Consider the following 24,124-nt stretch of genomic DNA (forward strand, 5'->3'; position numbering starts at 1 on the left):
GGGGGGGGGGGGATTCAGATGTTTTCCCACATTTGCAGAACACTACAATGTAAATATTTAATCTTTTAAAACGTTGGTTATTCTTTCACTACTACTGCTTGCATATTCAGCACTTTGCATTTCTCAAGAAATGACCATGATGCATATTGCTATCAATAACCCTTTTAAAGAAAACCTATGATGGAGCTTTTATTTGCATAACACAGACAAGTTTTAAGAAACATACATTTTTCTCTCTATGTTAGTCCTTTAAGTCATGGCAGTTAAATTGTGTACTGAAATGAATAGCATTTTAGAGTCTATTTAAGGAAAAAAAAAACAAAAAAAAAAAAAACAGATTAAAAACGTTGGTCCCACTGGTGATCTGTAAAAACAAAAATTATCCTTTGATTGTTTCAGTATCTTTAGATTTGACAGGAAATCCTTTTACAGACAATAAACAAAAAGCAGAATGGTGAACAGTAAGAGGTCAATTTCCTAGATCGGTAACAGACATACTTGAAACAAGGGTGATGTTTTTCCTCTCTGTGACCAAATCACAAGTTGATGGCTTCTCCTGCAATGAAACCTCTACTCATGGTAATGTGGACCTTCACTTCACGCTTTTGAGCACCCAGAACACTCAACATTATTTAAGACACATGATGGGGATAAAACATTCCCACCAATCATGTGACCCGAGATGTATGGAAACACCATTTCATGTGTCTACTTTGTAGACTAATCAACCACATTTCCTCCTAACACAAATCTGCTTTATAGGAGCCATAACAAAAACAATTCCTACCAAGCTGAGAAAATGCAGGTTATTCTATAAGACAAAAGGAGTCTGCTTTTAAAATTAAATATTTCTCTGAAACTATTTGTAGAGATTATACAAACATACATACATGGCACCTATACAATAACATTTCCTATGGCTCGCAAAGACAAATCTTTCAAAACTAACATTTTATACAACTGTTCAGAATGGCAAAGCAAAAAGGAAAAATAAAAATAGTAGAACAAACAAACACAAACAGTGGTGTCTTTAGTGCCTACAACTGATCAACAGAGAAAAGACCAATGCAGAGGTCATATTGTTGATGGAGATGATTTTTCATGATAGTTTCCAGAGACAAATGAGAGAACGAGCACTCTACACATAGAGCTGTTCAGTGAAATAGAGAGACAAGGGGGGGAAGACAAGTGGCACTCCACTGTTCTCTCTTGCGGAAGTGCACAGCGATCACAGTGTTTTGCAATATGCTGGGTGGATCACAACGAGACCAACCGGGGGACACTACTGGTATTGCTTGTAGTGGGGGATACAGCCGGTATCTTCTTCATGTCCATCTCCTCCATAAAACTGCACCGTGTTGGGTGTATAGCACCTATTTGTTTCACTGTCACTGGAAACTAGATAAGATCATTTCCAGTAAAAAATCTAGAGAAAAGAAAAATCTGTTTTTACACCGAGAGGTACATTGCACAGTTTGGAGAACAGTAAGATGTGAAAGGACAAAAGATACAATTATCTGAACACACAGATAGCGTATTGTATGTGTTTTCTTTAAAAAATAGCAAATTAATGCATCTCTATGTACCAGAGATATTTGTCTATTTATGTATAAACAGATTGTAGTTTTTATGATAGAATGTTTGGGGGAGCGGTAGTTTCCTCATTTATAATATTAAAATTTCAAACAAAATTACCTTTCTGTAACTAAATCTGGAGCCTAATGATAAATAATATCACATATACAAAGTCTACAATATTTACTGGAAATAACAGAACATTTTATACACCCCCTTTTTATGCTGTGGATGGAGTAATTCTTGGGTGTGTCAACTTTTGATGTAATGTGTTTTATGAAGGAACGCTTTTATTAGAAACACCATGTAATTGCAGAGAAAATACTTAATGACGTGCAACATGACTTCTATTTTTCTTAAAAAAAAAAAAAAAAAAAAAGTATGAGCAAGGAGGAGCTGTGAGATGTCAGAGGATTCCCTAGCAAGATGTGAAACTGAACTGGAAGATGATAGGAGTGGCACACCCTAACCCTGGCATTTATTTAACAATTAAAAAGATCATAAACGGGCCTTAGTTTCATCAAAGCAAAATTAGATTACAAGTTAACAAAATGTCTAGAACACTTTAAAGAAAATCGCATTATGAGAACTGCATCCACATTGTGTTTGAATGATTTACTTAGGGTGGGAAAGGATTAGTAGCTCTCAAGTTTTTAGGTTTTGTGTTTTTTTTCCTCCCTCTGCTCATGAATGGCACCCCAGAGAGAGATTCTTCTCTGTTGGTGGAACTTGCAGAAGAGTTTTGGAAACACTGTTATCGTAATCAGAAATCAATATCTAGTAGAAGTCTAAGAACCTGGGCTGAGAAACATTCAGTGGTTGCTATTAGTTCCTCGAATAGCACCTCAGCAAAAGGCCAAGTTTTCATCTACTGCACCCAAAACGTAGTGTGAATGTCTCCACCTTTTAAACTACTTGCTTGTGCTATTTTTACAATGCTAAGAACAGATATCTTATCATACTGATTGTGTACAGTAACACTAAAATAAATTGATGGTGTATATAGTGATGTTCAGTTTGTGTATATGGGGGGGAGGGGGGGCACAAAATGGCACTCTGCTGTGTCCTCCTCTATAGGTCATTCACTGATCTGCCAGGACAGATGAATTAATTATGTCTGGGGGGACCCCTGTACACACTCTAGACCAGGGGTGCCCACACTTTTTTCTTTTGGCTTGCGAGCTACTTTTAAAATGACAAAGTCAAAATGATCTACCAACAATACAAACTTGGACTTAATAACTTCTGTGCATGGTAGAGTTTATTTCTCACGTTACCTTTGCGATCTATTGGTAGTTTGCGATGTACCTTTTGGGCACCCTTAATCTAGACTAAAGGTGCGTACACACTTCCAATTTTTATCGTTCCAATCGAACGATCGATTGGGCAAAAAATCGTTCGTAAAAAAGTAACCAACGACGCCGACGAACAAGGAAACTCGTTGGAAACGAACGACCGGACCGGCGGATCGGATTGGACGACGATCGTTGAACATCGTCCGTGTGTACGGTCGTTCGTTGATCGTTCATGCTCTGAGCATGCGTAATGAACGAACGTTCGTTCACTTTCCTGTCGTGCACATAGTTCCTCTATCGCTTAAACGATCGTATCTATTGTGTGTACAATATCTACGAACGATCGTGTCGTTATCTCTATGTGCAGGATCGGTGCTATACGATCGTTCGTATATATCGTGCAGGATCGTTCGTCGTTCGTTTTCCAACGATAATAATTGGAAGTGTGTACGTAGCTTTACACTAGAGAAGATCATCTAGAGTTTGTATGTAGCCTAAAAGAGCAGATAAGGGTTGTAACAAAACATTCCTTTAAAAGTTGTCTTTCTTACAGTGATAAAGACTGCAGACATTTTGTGGAAATAGATCTTAAAAAATACCATACTGGTGTCTTTATAAAACTCACAAAGGCTTGGAAATTGTCATAATAATAGTTTACTTGGAAAACAAACAATGTATAAACATAGTAAAACAAAAAAAATGAAATAAAGTGTGTATTATTTGAATGTCCAAGTGCTAAAAGTTGCACAAACTGTGGCAAAATCTACTGTTTTTAGAAACAAACATGAATAAAAGTTCTTATACCTTTACAGTGAATTTATAATAGGGTTATTTTTTTGTGCAAGGCTCTCCTCCCCCCCCATATCCATTAACCCAGTTTGTGTGATCTCAGGCATTTTCATGCCCTTGTACATCTGTGTTTTGTGACAAGGTCAACAAACCTTTTGAACAAGAGATGTAAATGTAAACATACAACCAAGTTTCAGTTCAGTTGTAAGCACCCCAGCATACATTGTTACAAGACAAAAATACAACTTCAGGTTTCTCTACTCTTGTTTCTGAAGATCTGAATGAATACTTTTTTTTTCTTTGATAACTAAATCAAATTGCCACTATAAAAGTATGACAACTGTAAAAAATGCTCTCACACACACACACACACTATTTTCTCCAACAGGTACTATGAAACATTCATACATACCAACACATCCAAATAAAAATAACCTACAACAAACTGAAAGAACTTCCACTTCACGGTTGTTGCTTTGTAAACTTAGGCTGTGGTGAATGCCTGTGAAGACTTCCATAGAATATATGAATTCCATGTATTGATGTAAAAGCCACAACATCCTCAGTAAAAATGTAATTAGAACACAGAAAAACAAGAAGTAAATGCAGAATGTTGGCAAAGACCTATGTTTATAAAGCCCATTCCTCTCTATAGATAGAAACAATAGCATACTACAACAAAATATTTCACAAAAGACTTTTAAAGCAAGAACAAAAAACTTCCAAGGCAACTTCAGGGAGACTGATCACACATGAACTAGCTGGGGCTAATATTCTATAGTGAGCAATAGCATGTAATACAATATTCTACTTAGGAATGGTCATTTTGAACTGTACACAAGTTCATTTGTCATACCTAATCACTGGTGAATCTCAAAATATAATTGGCGCAAAACCATGCAAAAGGATAAAGAAATAAAAACAAAAAGTCTCCTCACGATAGTGGCACATGAATGGTCCAATATTACTTTCAATCTTCTGGACAGTATCCTTTCCTTTTCCTGTGTCATTATTGTACGGCATTACTTTCTGAATGGCTGGCTGCCATGCTGGTGCTTTGCTTCAATACAAGTAGGAAGAGAAGAACTCAAGACTTTTCTCAGACTTTCTGGCAATATTTATTTGTGCCAGCTCAAGGATAAATGTTGTATTTATTCTTTTCTAGGCATTTTTTCTGTACTTTTATGTTCAGTACCAAGTGAGTTTTTGCATGGCAGCAGCCAAGCACCTGAAAACATGTAGAAATTTTTGGGAACTTAGTTTGCATCATCTACCCCAAATTATACCTGACCGAAAGAAGGGCAGTGCATTTACATAAACTACACACAGACATTTTGGAACACTTTGCTAAACACAAAAGATAGTGTTTCTGTTTAATCTGTGTAAGCCAGCCAAGCTGCTCTGCACAGAGCTTAAGCAAGGTCTCCTTTACAAGATTCGCTTACAGGAAAGAAAAAAAAATGGAGGACGACACTCATGTTCCCTGCACACACGATAAAAGACTTCTAAGCAGCAATGCCACAATGTGACACCTGCAAAAAAAAAAAAAAAAAAAAAATGATGCAACTACTGCAGCAAATTAGCACAGGGAAAATGCTAAAACACCACTTTTCTAGTCTGCTGGGCGAATGTAAAGCTCTCGCAGACTTGTCAGCTTTTGTCAATCAGCAGTGCTTTTGTTAAATTAGGATGTTGAGAAACACCTCTTTGTCATGAGGCCTGACTTTATTTACTCTGCTCCTGTAACCCAGCAGTAGTAGATCTGACACTTGCTTACATGGCTTTTCTGTGCTGCAGATATCCAACATATATTATCATTGTACAAACACGGTTAAAGGGCTCCAGCTGGATACCAGGATAAGCAAAAAGCATATAATGTAATCAACTAATGGGCACATATGACCCACTGAAAAGAAGGCAGGGCAAAAACCGTGGTCTTCCTGGAGGTTCCCAATCCCATCTCATTATCCAGTATTCGCTATAGAAAATATTATTAATTTTTTTTAAAACCAATATGCAGGTGGGATAAGCTTACATATAACTACCAAAATTAAAAAAATGCTTTTAAGAAGAACATTATTAGGCAAATTTGATAGAAGCCATGGTGAGAGGGAAAGTCGGGCGTCATGGTGGTAATATTTTTGTCACAAGTTTATAAATTTAAGATTATGTTCCTTATGCTAAAGATTTGTGATCTCAGTCTCAATATATAAACATGGCAAAATATCAAAATACCACTGGAAAAACTGGGTTGTAACCCAGTCTTAGCCTAATTCTATTTAATATGGTCAATGACATCAGCCAGAATTCCCTGCATCATTACCACAGCCAGGTGAATCAGTTATTACCAAGTATGACTTGTAAACATCTTTGTGTGAGATTTTACAAGTGTAGATTTGCACCCTAAAACTCATTCATCTGAGAGAGAAGTGGATATCTGGATAATAATGGGGGCTTCCCGATTGGACCACAAGTCCCTCTATGTAACCCCCACATCCTTCTTTAAACAGTGAATGTGGGGGAAGAGGCAGTTTCCCCTTAACTTTGGTAAAAGAATACAAATTTGCCCAGCAATGTCCACCTAACATCCAAAATAACTGAACCCAGCTGTGGTTTCCGGGCCTTTGGAGGTCTACACAGAAGTGGCTTTTACAGGTAACCAAAACGCTTTAAATGCACAAAAAAGAAATAATTGTTGTTAAAGGTAATGGTCTATCTAGTGATATGGTCCTTTAACTACAGTACACAGGAAGCCAGCAACAATATTAGGAAGTCAGAGGGAAAACCGTATTTAGTGAATGCTAGCCTAGGTATACCATGGTGTAGGTGGTAAAAATAAAGTCCATAAAACATGCTATAACTCAGACTTTTCAACTATATAATTATTTCACTGGCATTGTTGTCATTTTTCAAAAAAGATTAATTTCCTTAAAATTGTACCCTACCAGTAATGCAGCACAATGGAACACCACATAGTAAAAGTGGCCTTAATACAGAGGACCCCATAGTAAATATTTAGAATAATTTGTATAGAGCTGAAAAATAGACTACTGTCTCTGACTCATTGCTTATTCATTTACTGCGTATACTACTAGGTGTGGTCCTTTTAAATGCTGCAGATATTAGATATTCAAGCCAAAAAAAAGCAACATGAATACACACCTTTCCAAGTATAGAAACCCAATTAAGGAATTAGTATTAAAACACTTATTGTAAAATAAAACAAAACCTAATAAAGGTCAGTATTTGGAACCATCATAGCATGTGAGCTAAATATATCTTATACCTGTCATGCTGTGTGTGATGTATAAAATAATAGCTGCAGCTCCTTGTGTATTGTATTAAAACGTGCATATCCTTCTGACAAAGACAAACACAACACCACTCATTCCATATAAAGGAGGTCTTTAGTGACAGGCACAGAAAATTATAAATAATATATTTACTGAATGATGCAAGACAGTATGGATCAATAAATATATGCCATTAGACCGCACAATGGACCTCAGAGCCTCAGGTAAGTTTCTTTATATATAGACACACACACACACTTAATTTTGGTCTCTGTAGAAAGGGTTTTTTGTCTTGGACTTTAGTTACAATGTCATTTTTTTTTTATTATGCTACAGTGCAATCATTTGCTATCTGTGTGTGCAATGACCCCCCGTCAGACCTTATACCTGGTAACAGAAGCACAAAATGAATCTCATGGGATAGTGCAATGCAAGGTCTGCTGAAAGACTGTCATAGGTCATGTTTGGTCAAGGTGGAGCACATCAAAAAAATCATTTCCCAATCCCAAACTCAATTCCTTTTCATGTACTGATCAACAAGACCAGTTACTAGAATTAAAATATACATTAAAGAAGACAAAAATAATAAGTGCTTGCTGGCCTTATGGTGAAAATGCTAGCTGGCTGGCATCAATACTTTGGGTCCCCAATTCAGAAGGAATTTAGTGTTGACTTATTTGCTGCCTGCTTGTTTTCTTCAAAGTACTATAAAACCCATAAAAGGATTGCAGCCAGGTAACAAGGGATTTTAGAATGAGAGATCTTCAATGGCAGCCTACATAATTTCTGCTCAGGAAGTTTCCTTGAAGCCATTTGCAAAAAGGAATAATAAAATTTGGAACACTGGAGAGCTGTGAAATAAGAGAATAAAAATGTTTTTTGTATTGTTTTAAGGGTGGTTTCAAAGGTAAACCAAACACATAATGTAAAATTAATCATTAACTTCCACGGTAGCAATGCAGTTTAATGGAATGTGAGATTCAGCACAGAAGAAGTGTAGTGTACACAGGTGGTAAAAGTACACCTATGTCGCCCACCCAGAATGTTCAATGTTTAGGCGTATAGATATATAGAGTGGGGAGGTTTCCTATAGTTTTTGCTATTTTTTTGCACTTAATATTCAGCCACATAAGCAACTCACGGAGGTACCTTGCCAGCATTTTACAAAGGTCAAGATGATAAAATCTCATATTGGTGCAAGGGGAAGAAATATCACATTTATGTCATTTAATATTGCAGCACAATATTACTACAAAGAAACACTAGATGAGTGCTTAGCACCCCTGAATTGAGGGGCTGGGATCCTTAAAAGTAATTCCCACCAAGGACACCAGATGAATTTAGTTTTCATGGGTTTCCTGCAAATGTGCTGTCTCCTGAAAATCCTGTAAACTCCTTTGTGGCAAATTACAGATTGTTGTCTCAAAGCATTTCAAAAGAAGGTAAATAAATCCAATATTGTTATTGGAGCATCTAATAGTAACTAAGTGATGCAGTTTTGAAAAATGACACCTAATAAACGCCATTACTTCTTGCCACCATCAAAAGAAATATCCAAAAATAAGCAAATGTTAAAACACATAACTAAAAAGGAAAATGTGAACTATAGTTAATGAATCTGTTAGTGATTACATCGATGAAATAAAATGCTTTATTTCAAAGCTACTTCTATGACTTTGTTCAATGAATACAGGAGTATCTGACAGCAGGAAATGCAAGAATTGTGGTAGGCAAAAAGTCCAAGGACAAAAGGGTAACTGGAACAGCTGCAGCTTTGGGCTATACCTAACACTACTTTTCAATACAAATGTAAGAAAAAAAATTAAATACACACATCTAAAAAAGAAAGAAATTTACAAGCGAAAACCTGTAATACAATAATAGAGCCACTAACCTAAAAACTGGGTTTAATGATACAAAACATTTGCAACTATTCATGAGTATTTGTACTTTATTTGTGCAGAGCAAGGGCTCGCAATTACCTTCAAGTATATTCCTATGCAAAACCTTTTGTTTATGTTTCAAATAGAATAGGGAAGGATTAGACCCTGCTACGGAGTTTCACCCCTTTGTCCTGCTGATCATTGTCACTGAGAATTAAAATGGAAGGACATCAAAACAATTAAGTGTTGCACTCATAACAAGAGGTAAAGAGAAATCTTATAAAATAGAAGAAACTTCCCCAATGGTACAAAGAAAGCAAAAAGCAAACTGCCAGGGGGTTTTAACTTCAACTTATCCTCATCAATTTATTATTCCACACTTTTCTCAACAAATTATAGTTTGTGCTGGGCTCTGGATTCTCAGCTGCCAAGACTTAGTGACTGGCCTAGTGCCGTTATATTAAGCAAGTTACAGGCACCTTCATAGGCAAAGCACAAAATGTTTTCTTTTCTGCAGGCAGCTGAATATAGTGGCAACAAGGGTGGGCAAATAAAAAAGAAATATATACTGCTGGGGAAGAAAGAATTACGGCGAAATTTTATCCTACATGGACAGATCACTGGTGTGTCTCAAAACCAAGTATGTTAAAAAATTGCCATGTTAAATTAAGAAATTAATGCTTTTAAATTCGCAGACTTTTCAGAAAAAACAAGGGTATAAAAAAATATGAGGTAAGAAATACAGACTCCTCTCAACTTATTTCATTAGAGACAAAGATACCAGGAGGAAGTACAACTTGGTGGAAAACACACACACACACAAAAGTTTAGTACAAAGGGCTGAGAGAAAAGCTCTTATCACAACTGAACTCCAGCCAAACAGCTAAATACAGTACAAAAACACAGATAAGTGTTTACTTACCAAAATACTTGCAATTCTTTTTGGTTAAGGTGCGTACACACTTCCAATTTTTATCGTTCCAATCGAACGACGAACGATCGATTGGGCAAAAAATCGTTGGTAAAAAAGTAACCAACGACGCCGACGAACGAGGAAAGTCGCTGGAAACGAACGACCGAACCGACGGATCAGATTGGACGACGATCGTTGAACATCGTTCGTGTGTACGGTCGTTCGTTGATCGTCCATGTTCAGAGCATGCGTGATGAACGAACGTCCGTTCACTTTCCTGTCGTGCACATAGTTCCTCTATCGCTCAAACGATCGTATCTATTGTGTGTACAATATCTACGAACGATCGTGTCGTTAACTCTATGTGCAGGATCGGTGCTATACGATCGTTCATATATATCGTGCAGGATCGTTCGTCGTTCGTTTTCCAACGATAATAATTGGAAGTGTGTACGTAGCTTTACTCTTGCTGCTCACACACCCCTGGCACAATTCATAACCCAGGAGGGCCATCATATAATATCCTACCTCTACCCTGAAGACAGGAACATCATCAACCTAATTAGAGAATTCATATGATCACCTTCATGTAAACATGCAAATAAAGCCTGAAAACATGGTGACTGACAACCATGTAAAATACAATAATGTCCAGTCGCTTGTCAGTGGTGGCTTTCCATCATTCTAAAGGTGTGTAGGGAGAGATCAGATTTTAGGCATTTACACCAGAAGTATACTTTCAAAGTAAATAGGTATGTAATCTTTAAAGCTAAACGTAAAATTGCTTTGTTGAATGAAAAATAAAAAGGTAGCATTACAAAAAAGCTATGTTATATTAGGAATTAACTTGTAGAAAAAAATTACATCTGTTTTTTCCTTCTTCTGAGCATACAAAAATCACCAAGCAGCATTCATCTTTAAGGAAGTACATGGTATTTTCAGTGAATACATTTCAAGATATTCTATGTCTTTGCTTAAAAGCGTGTTTAATACTTGTAATTTAGATGTTTGTACACTAAAAACTGCAAATGATGCTTAAAGCCCAAATCCAGAACCTCTGCCTACTTTTAACACTGCTTACGTCCCCCATAAAGTAATGGAAAAACATGGCTACTTCCATGTACCTATTGCATTCCAAACTCTAAAAACTTACAGAGTTTTCAAAACACATTAACAAACACCAAAAATATTTAGCTCAAGCTGATCTTTTACAAAACAAAACACTGAAAATACTAAACACTCCCTTAACTGTAAATATACAAAAACACACTGCTAAGCATAATGACCGACCTGTTAGCTGAGTACAAATACAAGCCCTCTTAATAAATACAACAGGAATGGACAATTTATTGCAGAGCTGAACAGCCATGACCAGCAGTTAGGGTATATATGAAACCAGGAGAGGACCCTGCCCCGAAGAGCTTACAATCTAGGATATCTCCAGAATATTAGCCCATCATAGCTTGGACAGAACAGAATAAAGCTCTGCTTTACAGCCTCTTACTGAGGCTAATTTTATCAACACGGTTAGTAAGTGTCAGTTCTCAAGAGATTTTCTTTAACGTATCTCCCTCTTAGATAGGACTTTTAGCCAAGAAAGTTCCTCATTCTCAAACAATTTTATACCAACTAACAAATAGCAGTTCTTTTATTTATGACTATTTAAAATGTTGGGAGAGTTCTGGAAGACAATTATTCTGCAGTTAGCAAATAGATTCATCTGCTGTAATGCTTGAATACAATAGGAATCATGATCAATATACCGCCCACTGAAAGTGATTTTCCATATATTATACTAAAACTAAATATATATATATATATATATATATATATATATATATATATATATATATATATATTTGAGGGAAAGCTGAAAAGTTCTGTAAATGACCAAGAAGCATGCCATTCCATATCTTCATCACAATGTTTTACACACTTGGCACATTGTTTTAACCCTCCCCCAAATGTTTCAAGGTTTAACCCTACCAAAGGAAATGTCTGATTACTGAAACACTGTGCTGTACTGATGCCATCGGCTCCATTTCAACTCTGTTTTAGGGTTTTAAAACAAGAAAGAGAGTAAAATATGACAAGTAGTATGGACAGCCTTTCCATACAAACCTAAAAGTCTTATTAGCCTCATTGTAAGGTAATATTTACAAGGAGAGGCAGGGGCTGACCAAAAGAATTTAGGTTAATTATGGCACACAACATTTATTAAACATCCAGCTACCAAAGAGCAAAACTGTAAAGATGTTTTGCCTGCAATAAAGGAAATGTATTCTTGCAATGTGAGTTTTTTTTACATAGAAATTCTCAATATTCCCAGGAACTGTGTCAATGATAGGTGTCAGCAAATAAAAGCCATGTATCACACCTAAGGCTGAATGAATGACTGGCCCTCCAGGACATCACTGAACAATCTACAATTCAGAATGCCACAAACAGATGACACCCTTAAATAAAAAGCTCTATGTAAATGACAGCATAATGAAGCGGAGGAACCAAGGTGGCCTTCCACTACATTTCAGGTCACTACAATGCATCTTTCAAAGAAAAGCTTTCAACAAAGCAACTTTCTTTCCAACCCCAGAGCCATTCTTTTTTTATTCAGTTTGTAAAATCAAGTCTTGGCTTATGCAGAGCTTTGCATTAGACTGAATTTTAAATGTATTAGAACCAACCCAAATTGGTCCAACCATTTCATTCATAATGAGGAAAACAAAATGATAAAAAACACAGCGGCATTTTATCACAGAACAGTCAATGGAAACCAGCATGTAAATTGTATACAGCCTGATATAATGGCTGATTACACTACGAACCTTCTACCCATACACACACTCATGGGGAATGAAATGTAGGGCCCAACACTGAGGTCAAGTGATAAATGCTGTAATAAAAACAAGAACATGAAGCCTGAACTGATACAGTTAGAACACATTTACAGCCAACAACACAGTAATATGCCCTCAAGAAAGGGCCCAAGCATTATTTACTGGTTACTTCACCAGTCAAAATGATCCTTAAGAATCCATAATGTGCTCTCTAAACAAATAAAACAAACCATGCACTAATGGGCATATTTTTAGCACATTTTACAGTAAATTTAAAGTCTACGTGTGCTATCAATGTGAAACAGGAAGCCAGAGTACCCACATGTAAAGATGGCAGAAAACAGTGCAGCAAACACATATTGTGTATTACAGGTAGTAATGAATCCAAAACAATGGGACATGACACTAATAGAAGCATGCATGCCTCCCCCTATCTGAATGGAGAACTTGTGTACCCCCCACTGAAGTTCTAAAATACAAAAAGGCAGCAACTGGAAGACCAGGTCCTTTATCCCTGCATGTCCTAATCAACATACATTTGGATTTGATTACATTAGGATTTCTCTACTGTGAACACTGCAGACTTTAAGAAGATATTTAAACAAGTTTCTTTTTTCTTAAATCACTGCATGCGATTGCAATCATAGACTAAAAAGAAATGTCTGCTTTGGGTAAATCTGCTAAGCAGCCAGAAACCCTTCAACCAAGCGCATGCCATATGTTGCACAGAGGCCTAGTGACCAGCACTCTTACAGCATGAGGTTCAAGTCTTAGCCTGGAGTAAGCCTGGTAAAATTCTTTAAAACCTCTTCCCCATTGCTGCAGACAGCAGGAAAAGTAGTAAAAACCCAATAAATAATTTACCTTAAAAAAAAAAAAAAAACACTCCAGGTTCAAGGGAAAAGAAAGGTAGGGGAGCTTCTCTGCCTCACATACCTACACATTATTCTACTGACAAAAGACATTTTAGGCACCTTCTAATCCATAAGAAGTGCATGTAAAAGTGCATATGATGCTTCAAGTAGAATACACTGCAGAAAATTACTGTACATGCCGAGAGCCAAACTGCAATTATAAATGATTGTGACCCTTAAAGTTTGTGCCAAGGAAATAAAATGCCCCATTCAGTACGAAAAAGCCAAGAAAAACACAGCTCCAATTACAATAATAACATTTTAAACATCATTTCAGCACATAAACATACACACTATAACACCAGGGTAAGAATCCTTATTTTCAAAGTTAGGAGAAATTTGGGAGTCCAATGAAACAAAGGAAACACCACACAGTCACCTGGCAGCAGAGAGCCTTATTCTTGTGTTTGTGAATTGTCCCAATTGTGTTTCATGTTTGCAGAGTGTTAAATGCAAATATTTAGGCAGCCAATAAGAGGTAATTACATTTTTAATGGCAAATCAGAAAAAGAAAGATGAGAAAATAGTTCCTAGGGGGCAATAGCTCTTTTTTCAAATGCTATGATGGTCATTGTTCTTAAGTGTAGACAAATGTTTTGTTTTCATCAATACAATAAGTTCAACCACAAATGTCTCTACTTAAAACCTGACAAACTGGCTGTGTGAATGATAAACACTCAACTAGAGGTGACTTTAAACATTGTTATGAGTGCCCTGAAAATCTGCAAAATCAAGATTGTGACAAGGCCGGGTTAAATGAAGATATAATGAATAATAGGCCAGTATGAAGGCGCAGGCACCTATGCAGGCACTTCTAGGAGCATGCATGTTTAGGACATGACAGGTGCACTTTATTAGAAACCCATAGACAGAGCAACGTTTGAAAACAAAACATGAGCTTACAATTTGATATTTAGTATTTGGATTGAGCCCTGAGTAGGTTTAATCAATATTTTATTGAAATAATAAAGTTTAAAAAGAAAAATAAAACTATATTGCCTGACTTTACACCAACAAACTCAAGAATCCTTACCATGTAAAGGCATGTTTAAAAAGCATAATTACAACAGGAAATGTATTATTAATGTAATTAAATCCAAGCAGGAATATTTTTATCAATTAAAAAGGGTGCTGAGAAATTAGCATAACTGAAGCTTTAGAGCGGAATATTAAACACATTCAATTATTTATGGATAAGTTGATAAGAGAAGCTGGAATGGCTTCCCGATGGATTTGGAAGAGTAACACGGTAGAAAAATTCAGCAAAACCCACAAATAATCTTAAAACGACATAAAAACATTAGAAGTGGAAACAGTAAGGCGAACAGAGGAGATTGCTTAATTTGTAGTTTGCTGCCAAAAAAGTTTCAGGCTTCAACCCCAAGCACACCCAATCCACCACCTGTGGAACTAAGAATAAACAGAGAGGCCGGGCTGATGTGTGTGAATGTCCTGCTATTGTTTGCTGCTCATTCCAGAAAAACGCCAATTGTGCTGTATACAAACGTGCAAGAACACAGAACAAACCGTCATCCTGATTCAGTTGAGCATACCGTCGTCAAATGCTGCACATTGCTACCATTTTTTTTTTTTTTTTGGAAAATTGAGTAATAAAAAAAAAATAGAACAGTTCGAAGACCTCACAGCCATGAAGTTACTGACATCCTACTGTATTCTTTACACTCAGCAAATGGAAATGTACAAAGAAAAGATGTTTTCTGAACACAAAGAGGGGTTTCTGATATTTGTCAGCCTAGGCCTCTCCGAATTAAAAGGTCATCCCCTAACAAAAGCATCATTAATACTCCTGACGTAGAATGCCGAGCCCCCTCCCCTCGGAGATATCTGTAACCCTGATCCAGAACGTCTCCCAAGCATTATCACGTCATTATACAGAGGTCGCTCTGACCCAAGCGTCCTAGCACACTACAAACTATTCTGATGAAGAAAACATGTTAAATTTCATGACGCCTAGTCCAGGGCACAAGCATGCCTACTAGGAAAAAAAAAAAAGTTGGAAAAACAAGCGGCCGGGCTCCACGTAAATGGCTGGAGTAACTGCTGGCTGTAACAATCTGCTAGTAATTAACTCCCAAAACTGCCACTTCTGAGGTCTTGGAAGCACTAAATAGAGCAGCGCCTGTGCCGAGACCTCAAAGAGGCACACATGACGACTTCTCATCACCCGGATCGTGCAAGATGGCCATTAACCTCCGGAGACTAAAGACGTCTCCTCGAATTGCTGAGCTGTGCCACTAATTACACCACAGGTGCTCCTAGGACACTCTGCACCATGGCACAGGCGTGGGATGGCCAACGAATGACAATATGTATTATATTATTATACCATGACAATATATATTATAATATACCATGACAATATATATTATGTTATTATACCATGACAATACATATTATATTATTATACCATGACAATACATATTATTATACCATGACAATATATTATAATATACCATGACAATACATTATACCATGACAATATATATTATAATATACCATGACAATACATATTATTGTACGATGACAATACATATTATGTTATTATACCATGACAATACATATTATAATATTATACCATGACAATACATATTATACCATGGGCCCAGCCGATTCATTACTGGATCCTGTAGCCTCTTACATGTAAAGGATCTGGAGAGTTTTCTTGGTGTTTGTAGTGCAGAGGATTTGTCTGAGGATGTTCCCAGGCACAGGGAGGGGCAGATGTGTTTTTTATATATGATCTATGGATGACGTTACAGGAAAGTAATAGAAGTATAAAGAAGTAGTTAGGATCCCATGGCTAACTTTCCCCCCATGTACAGATGTATATACAATGGGCTAGGGCTGATCTGTGCATACAATCCAATATCTGGGGGATTATGCAACAGGCACAGCACAAAGCCTGGCAGGGTGACAACACAGTGCAAGCCATGATCCCTGCACACAAACACTTATCTGCCCTAGGTGGGGGTAGATGTGGCGAATATTATTGTACGATTATTGCCCCCACAATGGATGAGCGGTGCACAATGCAGGCGAAGTTTTCAGCCCGGAGGACAGAGCGCTCGGTATGGCTGTCCCTTCCCCCTTTGTTGTGTGAAGTTATATTGTGTGTTTGTCATGGAAAGTGCACGGGGAGTACATGTGGGGGGGCTCACTATTCTGCCCCCATCCCTGTGAGGAGAGTACGTTAGAGAGGCCCCCCCTCCCGGTCACGCCTTACACCGCACTCCCAGCACCACAACAAACTTATTCTGCCTAAATTACCTTCCGAATCCCTCAGCCCGGGACAATCCCACAGTCAGTCCGGCTGCAGCTCCGGTACTTCTCCGCCCCCGGCTCCTCACAGGTGACCCCAGGAGAAACACCGCGACAAACTTGTATGGCCATACACGGCCCGCCAATGCCGGTCACCCCGGGGGGAGGGGGCTAAGTTGGGGTGACAAGTTGGGCTCCGGCTGCTCTCCGAGCTCCTCGCTCCCAGCACACCGAGTGACGTCATCACTACACGGGGGGGGGCCTCGTGTCCGCCCAGCACAGCCGGGCCCCGCCCTCCACACTGCCAACCAACACAACACAGCCAGGTACACACACACACACACACAACACAGCCAGGTACACACACACACACACACACAACACAGCCAGGTACACACACACACACCACACACACACACAACACAGCCAGGTACACACACACACACACACACAACACAGCCAGGTACACACACACACACACACAACACAGCCAGGTACACATACACACCACAACACAGCCAGGTACACACACACCACAACACAGCCAGGTACACACACACACACCACAACCAGGTACACACACACACACCACAACCAGGTACACACACACCACAACACAGCCAGGTACACACACACAACACAGCCAGGTACATAGCATGTACACTGACACACAACACTGCCAGGTAAAAAGTGTACAATGACACGACTTCACACAGGCAGTAATACAGCCCCATGGAAGGTGTACATACACCTATAGAGAATTCAATGACCATGAAGATTTAATTATAAAATCAGATTGTTAGCTCTTCGGGGCAGGGTCCCCCCTCTCCTGTGTCTGTATCTGTCTATATGTGTAACCCCTATTTAATGTTCAGTTTATTATATATATATATATATATATATATATATATATATATATATATATATGAGTATTGAGGAGTCTGTATAGAAAAACTTCCATTTACCCCCCTCCCCTCCCCTGATGGGACAGCCCGGGGTATTAGCAGAGACTTGTGACAGCTCTGGGAGGGGCCGTACCATTAGCACAAGAAAGGGAGGGGGTATATATATTGCTGCCCGTCTCCTCGCCTACCCACTTGAAGCACAATAAGCGTCTCATTCAGGGCCAGACCATTAGGGGGAGGAATAGATAATACACCAGGCCCAGCACACATCCCACAAGTTGCAGTGTAATGGCTGAGGAGAAGCAGAAGGGGCCGGCTCCAGGGAAACTTCCATCAAACAAACATTAAAGATGAACTCCAGGAAGACAGAACAGGCACAAGTTAAAGCTGACCTCCACATCTCCATTGTAAAGTTGTACAGACTTCCCCTGAATTGAAATTGGTCATTATGGTATTATTGTGCATCATGCATTAGAAACTGCGGCAAGTTAGACTAATTTCCTGACTAACATCCAGTACTACCTAACCTAGCCTTTTTACTCATTGCATTTCATTGCTGTCAATCACAGGAGCTCAGTGTTATTTGTCAGTGTTTGTAGCAGGGTTTGCATACCCCTTACACTGACATCAAAGCATTTTTATAAATAATATAAAAATATATTATAAATTAAATCATATATCATAGCTCTGAAGGGAATAATGGGGGGGGGGGGGGGTACAGCACCTTGCTGGCACCACCAGCCATGATCTGCACTGATACAAGGATAGTGTTTGGGTCTATACAATATAATGAAAACAAAAGTGTATGCCAGAAAAGGCAAAATGCATGCAGATTCCTTTTTGCCTTCTGAAGTCCCTGAAAAATTCAGAGAGATGGAGAAGCAACACAACAAGCCAATCAAGGTGTGTTACAGTAGAACTAACCATACTGATAGGAGGGAAGAAAGGCCGGGAAATGAGCTAATCCAAGTGCTGCTTTATTTCCAGGTGGGAAGGGGCTCTGGTGTACTGTGTTGTGTTCACACCCCCTGGTTCCATTCATTTCAACGGGCCCATATGTTAAAAAAAAAAAATAATAATTCAGGTCTTTTTTTGTTTTGGTGTGTTAGAGCTCTGCACATCTCAGGATGGGATTGACAGAAATCCAAATCCAGGTAAAGCATTTCCCTATGTACACAGCAATAACCTGACTGCAGTAGTTCCTGACCTATGCTATGGTAGCCCCCCGGGTCTATGGGTGAATGGCTGGGGGATGACGTGTCCCCTCACCCTGGAGGAGGCTCCAGCTAGCCCCTGGTCTCTGCCTCCCACCTTTAATTAGGATGAAGAAAAGACAGTAGGCAAAGCCCAAGACCCGTCATACTGAATTTAGACTTTTCCATCAATAGGCTGCAGCAACATCATGGAGGTTTTAAGCCGTTCTTCATGATGGTAAAACAATTTCTAAAGGATTATATATATATTTTTGTGAGTGAAGTTGGGTGGGGGATTAGCGGAGCCTATAACGTGGTATGGGTTCTTGACAGACATTCCTTTCCTGAATGTGCCTTTTGTGCACTGCAGAAATGGTCATTATTCATGGCATTCAGGGCTCAGTGTTACTAAGCATTTCTCAGACTTCATCATTCCCAAACTTTGAAACTTTTAGCACTCCTGACGATTGTTTGGAGGACTCCTCTCCACATCTGCTGCCATATGTTACACATTGTTCTCACAACAACTCCATTATGACAGCTGTCCTCTAAATTTAGATTGGGGAGAAGTCATCACACCAGAGAAGATATAGGTAAGACAATTCATATATTCAATGGTAACCAAGAGGCATGCAAATGTCCCCTAATGGGGGGTGAAAAGTGCACACAGCTAACCAGACTGCAATTTTATTTTGTATTAGTACTAATTGTTTTTTCAAGGCTCTAGATCAGTGGATGATTGAACAATGAGCAGTTTGTTCCTCCAGATCAGTTGAAGTGACACCAATGATCTTTTTGGCTATCTGTAAGAGTGACATTCTTCCCACTGACCCCCTTGCTAACACACTGTGAACTGTGGATAGAATAATTATACCAGGGGTTCCCCCACTATCGGACAGTTATTTCAAGGGTTCCCCTATGTTAAAAAGTTTGAGAAACACTGCTGTATTTGCCATTCCCCCTCCCCACCTCTACATCATACGAAGTATTGGGCAGGCTCCTGTAGTCATTGTTTGTACTTGTTACATATTAAGCTTTGTCATCGGCAGCCCGTATTTAACGTACATTGCTGCCTAATATGTTGGTGCTTTATAAATAAAAGATAATATTATTAATTCATACACCATAGAGGAGTAAGGAAAAGTGAGACAACCAATCAGATTGCAGATGTTCTTTTACAAGTTAGGAAACAGATTAGACATACTACAGGCAACAGCTGTAACTATGAAGGTGAGGATTACAAGGAGTTACTGCACAGTAACAGCAGTTGGTTGGTAACATTCCAAGTATACCCGCCCCCCCAATAAAAGATAGTCTCCTGCAGAGATGAAAGAGTTAACCTAACGAGTCATCAGCTGCCCCCAGCAATGCCCAGGGCACTGTGTAGGAGACACTGAAGTTATTGGAAGTGAAGCTGAAGTTTAGGCAGCCATTACTAGAGGTCATTAATGATGGTTTAGGATGGAGGGGTGCTGCAGTTGGAGTATTCTTGTGGCAGCAGATTACTTCCTTGGGTGCCATAATTAGCTTAGTGGCACAAGAAGAACCCTGCTCCTGGGGGAGATGTGTATTGCAGGGGCAGATCATACCATACAGGTGGATGGAGCAGGCAGACACCTCTGTGCAGCCTCCTGTATCTGGCAGGATGACATGATCCCTATGATAGAAGCAGTCATACAAGTAAATACAGATGAGCTCTGGAGGATGAGAGGCTCAGCTTCCCCTCCTTGACACTGCATGGAGCAACAATAAGTCCAGGGCGGGGCGGGGACTTGGTGCCGATTGGTTCGCTGCCTTGTCCATCTTCCCGCGGTGGGCGGGGATACGCAAATCACAGCTACTTTGCATCGGTGTATGCAATTCTTCCTTTGCAAGTATCTCATGCTCTCCTACATACAAAAATACATCTGACCTCCCATACTTTTCCATTTCCGCCCCTCACAAGCACTTTGCTACTCTAACCAACACTCACATCTTCAATATTCTTTTGTTTCGACACTGCAAGCAGGAAATAGTCATTTGCAGCATTGAGAAATGGGGGGATGGGACAGGGAAGGGAGTTGTGCCTCTGCCCAAAAACAGACTTTGACCTTATATTGATCTACAAAAATGTCGGCAGCATGATACAATAATAATAATGATGATGATGGCATTGTGACCACGTCAGCAGGCTCCCCTATAGGTGCCTGGCACTCCATGCTCCCATCATGCAGCAATCGGGTTTCCTTAAGAAAGGGCTGACCTATTTTTGGCTGGAGATAAACGATCATGTTAACAGACGGTAATCTTGTAATCTGGTTTTCCTGTAAGCACTTCACATACCCGCTTTTCAGACATTCAAATATTAAATGCATAGATAGATGTCACCAATTCAATTGCCATGGCAGAGGGATGTTATAGCACACTTTTCTATATGACGTCTTCTTACAGACCCATCTCCCACAGGGCATGACTTGCATTACCAATTCCACAGGTCAGGAATACAACACTAATATATATATATATATATATATATATATATATATATATATATATATATATATATATGTACAATGGCCAATAAAACACTGTATAATAATATATCTGTACAATGGCCAACACAACACAATGTATAAACATATATATATTTGTACAATGACCAATACAAAACTGTATAATAATATATATAACTGTACAATGGCCAATACAACACAATGTATAATATATATATATCTATCTGTATGATCCTTCCTCTACATTGATACAACACATGCTACAAGTTATATTACATACAATGATCCCCTCCCATCCATATTGTTCTACATGGATTGGAAGCACTACAACAAATTCTACAGGTTATACTATTACAAATACATATATAGCACTCCAGGAGTTCTAGGTGTCTTACAGGCAGTTCAACAAATTCTACAATCTACAGTCCTATATTATAAATAGACACATGATCCCCACATCTGTAAGGAAGCAGAACAAAGTCTACAGTGTATATTAATATATTATAAATGACACATACAATGATTCCCCCATCTACAGAGTTCTAGATACATAAAAGGCAGTAGAACAAATTCCAGAAACAATAGTATTATATTTCCACACACAGGACACACAATGATCCTCCTCCCACTTGTACAGTTCTAGATGTCTTTTTATAGGCAGTACAATAAATCCTGCCAGCAATAATCATATATTCCTATATACACATACAGGACATGATCCTCCCTCAGACTGTATGTAAGGCAGTACAGCACACACACACACACACACACATATATATATATTTATAGGATAAACAATGATCCTTACACTTGTCTAAAAAACATCCAGAATCCCAACGCCTGTAGTGATATATTTATATAATAATGATTTTCTTTTATGTCTTTTAGGCAGTACAATACTTTCTCCAGGCTGTAGTAATATATTTATATATACACATAGGACAAACAAGGATCCTCCCACTTCCCTAAAAGACATCAAAACAGTAGAAGAAATCCTAAGACATCTATAAATAAATATCTTTATATACAGGACACACAATCCCCCCTCAAGGGTTTTCATCAGACATGAGCTGTGTGTACAAGTAGTGGCTTTGCAGTGAATAAGTGACAATAGGTGAATGTAGAGTGATCAGTGACATTCCCCAGGGTGAATGCTTATTATTATGGAAGGAATGGCTGGCTCCTGGTAGAGTTTTGCAGGAGAAGGCAGAATCGTGTGTAATAGTTAATTGCTGGAGGTTAGCAGTGTTGGAGCAAACAAGGGCTGATTGTCATTCTACACCAACCTCCATACATACACAGCCCATTTCAATACCCCACCCAGTTCGCCTTTCACAAAGTTACCCATGCAAACTTTCCCAAACTTGCCCAAGCACATCCGTCCCTATGAGATCGATCCCTAGATGGATCTGGGGGGGATCACAAAGTAAACAACACATATAGTGCGATCAGCAAAGTGCAAACAATAAAAGTGCAAAGTATTTTAGTGATCGGTGTGAATAGTGCAGAGCCTGTGCCCTCCACTCCACCCCCAACTTCCTTTGATAAATGCTGTGTACTTGTGTAATGTGTTTATATACATACTATATAATAATAATACACAAACTATATAACACACACAACTCTGATCAGACAAAAGCATCACCAGGCATTTTCCGCACACAGCGAATCAATAGGATCAGCAAAGCCCCTTAATAATTTAAGTAGCTGCTGCTAGTCCATCTGAGCCATCACCATCCTCCCAGCAACTTCTACCGTCCTCATAACCTACAACACAGCACTCCATGTCCCCATTGCAGCAAAACCAGCAGGAGGAAAAATCTAAAGAAATCAGCAAAGTTACCATTATAAGTCAACAAATAGTGTGCTGATTGAGCAATACGAGTCAGTGTACATTGCCATCAGAAATCTGCCGCCATTGACTTACCTTGATCTTAGGGAAGAATGGATAATATTTTATTGAGGACACAGACAAACAGGAATCTGAAGGTGAAACCATGCACTGAATGCAATAAAGAAAGAAGTGCACATGATTGACTGAGACTGCACCACTGTGTCACAGGGGACACGGCTCCCAGCTTCTGCTGTCTCCGGCTCACATTCCCCACACAGATCACGATTTATATATATAAACCGAGGAAGCTTGGAAAATGGGTCACTCTGGTGTACTTCAAGAATATACAGGCTACGGGAAACGCCGGGTGTCACTCACTTTAGCGATGTATAGGTTGGCGGGTCCCCCCCGGCCAGGACAGTGGTATGTCCTAAATTAAATGCACACACACTATCTACTATTGTCTCATCAGCACACACAAAGTTCTGCTTCAACGCGGGGAAAGTCTGCAGGCATCAAATGACTCGGAGATATGTTCCTGCAGGGGAGGCACTGCATCCACAGCCTCACATGCTATATATTATATAGACATATATTTATATATACTATATATAAACTTACTACACCCATTTGGGTATGTGATTATATATATATATATATATATATATATAATATATATATTAAATATATACAATCACAAATCTAGGTAGAAGAATCTAGGAATATATATATATATATATATATATATATATATATATATGCAACAGTTTTAGATACATACATTTCAAGTGCCAATAGCTCCACTTTCATACATTGTGTTTTATACATTAATGGAACAACTACTACAACACCACCCCTGCCTAGGGCAGAACCATAACTCCTAATGCACGATCTATACCCATTAACCCCCATTTTATTCCCC

General features: G+C 38.8%; 1 protein-coding gene across 3 annotated transcripts in view; it reads right to left on the minus strand.

Annotated features, from left to right (window-relative positions):
- ZNF516 (zinc finger protein 516) overlaps window positions 1–23,412 on the minus strand; it is a 64,510-nt gene extending 41,098 nt beyond the window's left edge. For 2 of the 3 annotated variants that reach the window (XM_072411528.1, XM_072411530.1), the window contains exon 1: window positions 16,788–17,014. The gene's annotated coding sequence lies outside the window, so the exon portion shown is untranslated. Of the gene's footprint in view, window positions 1–16,787; window positions 17,015–23,295 lie in introns of those variants that run through there. The other variant, XM_072411529.1, reaches the window with a different exon arrangement.
- Between the last annotated feature and the right edge of the window lie 712 nt (window positions 23,413–24,124).

This window comes from Pyxicephalus adspersus, chromosome 5 (assembly GCF_032062135.1).
Source record: "Pyxicephalus adspersus chromosome 5, UCB_Pads_2.0, whole genome shotgun sequence".
NCBI classification, from domain to species: domain Eukaryota; kingdom Metazoa; phylum Chordata; class Amphibia; order Anura; family Pyxicephalidae; genus Pyxicephalus; species Pyxicephalus adspersus.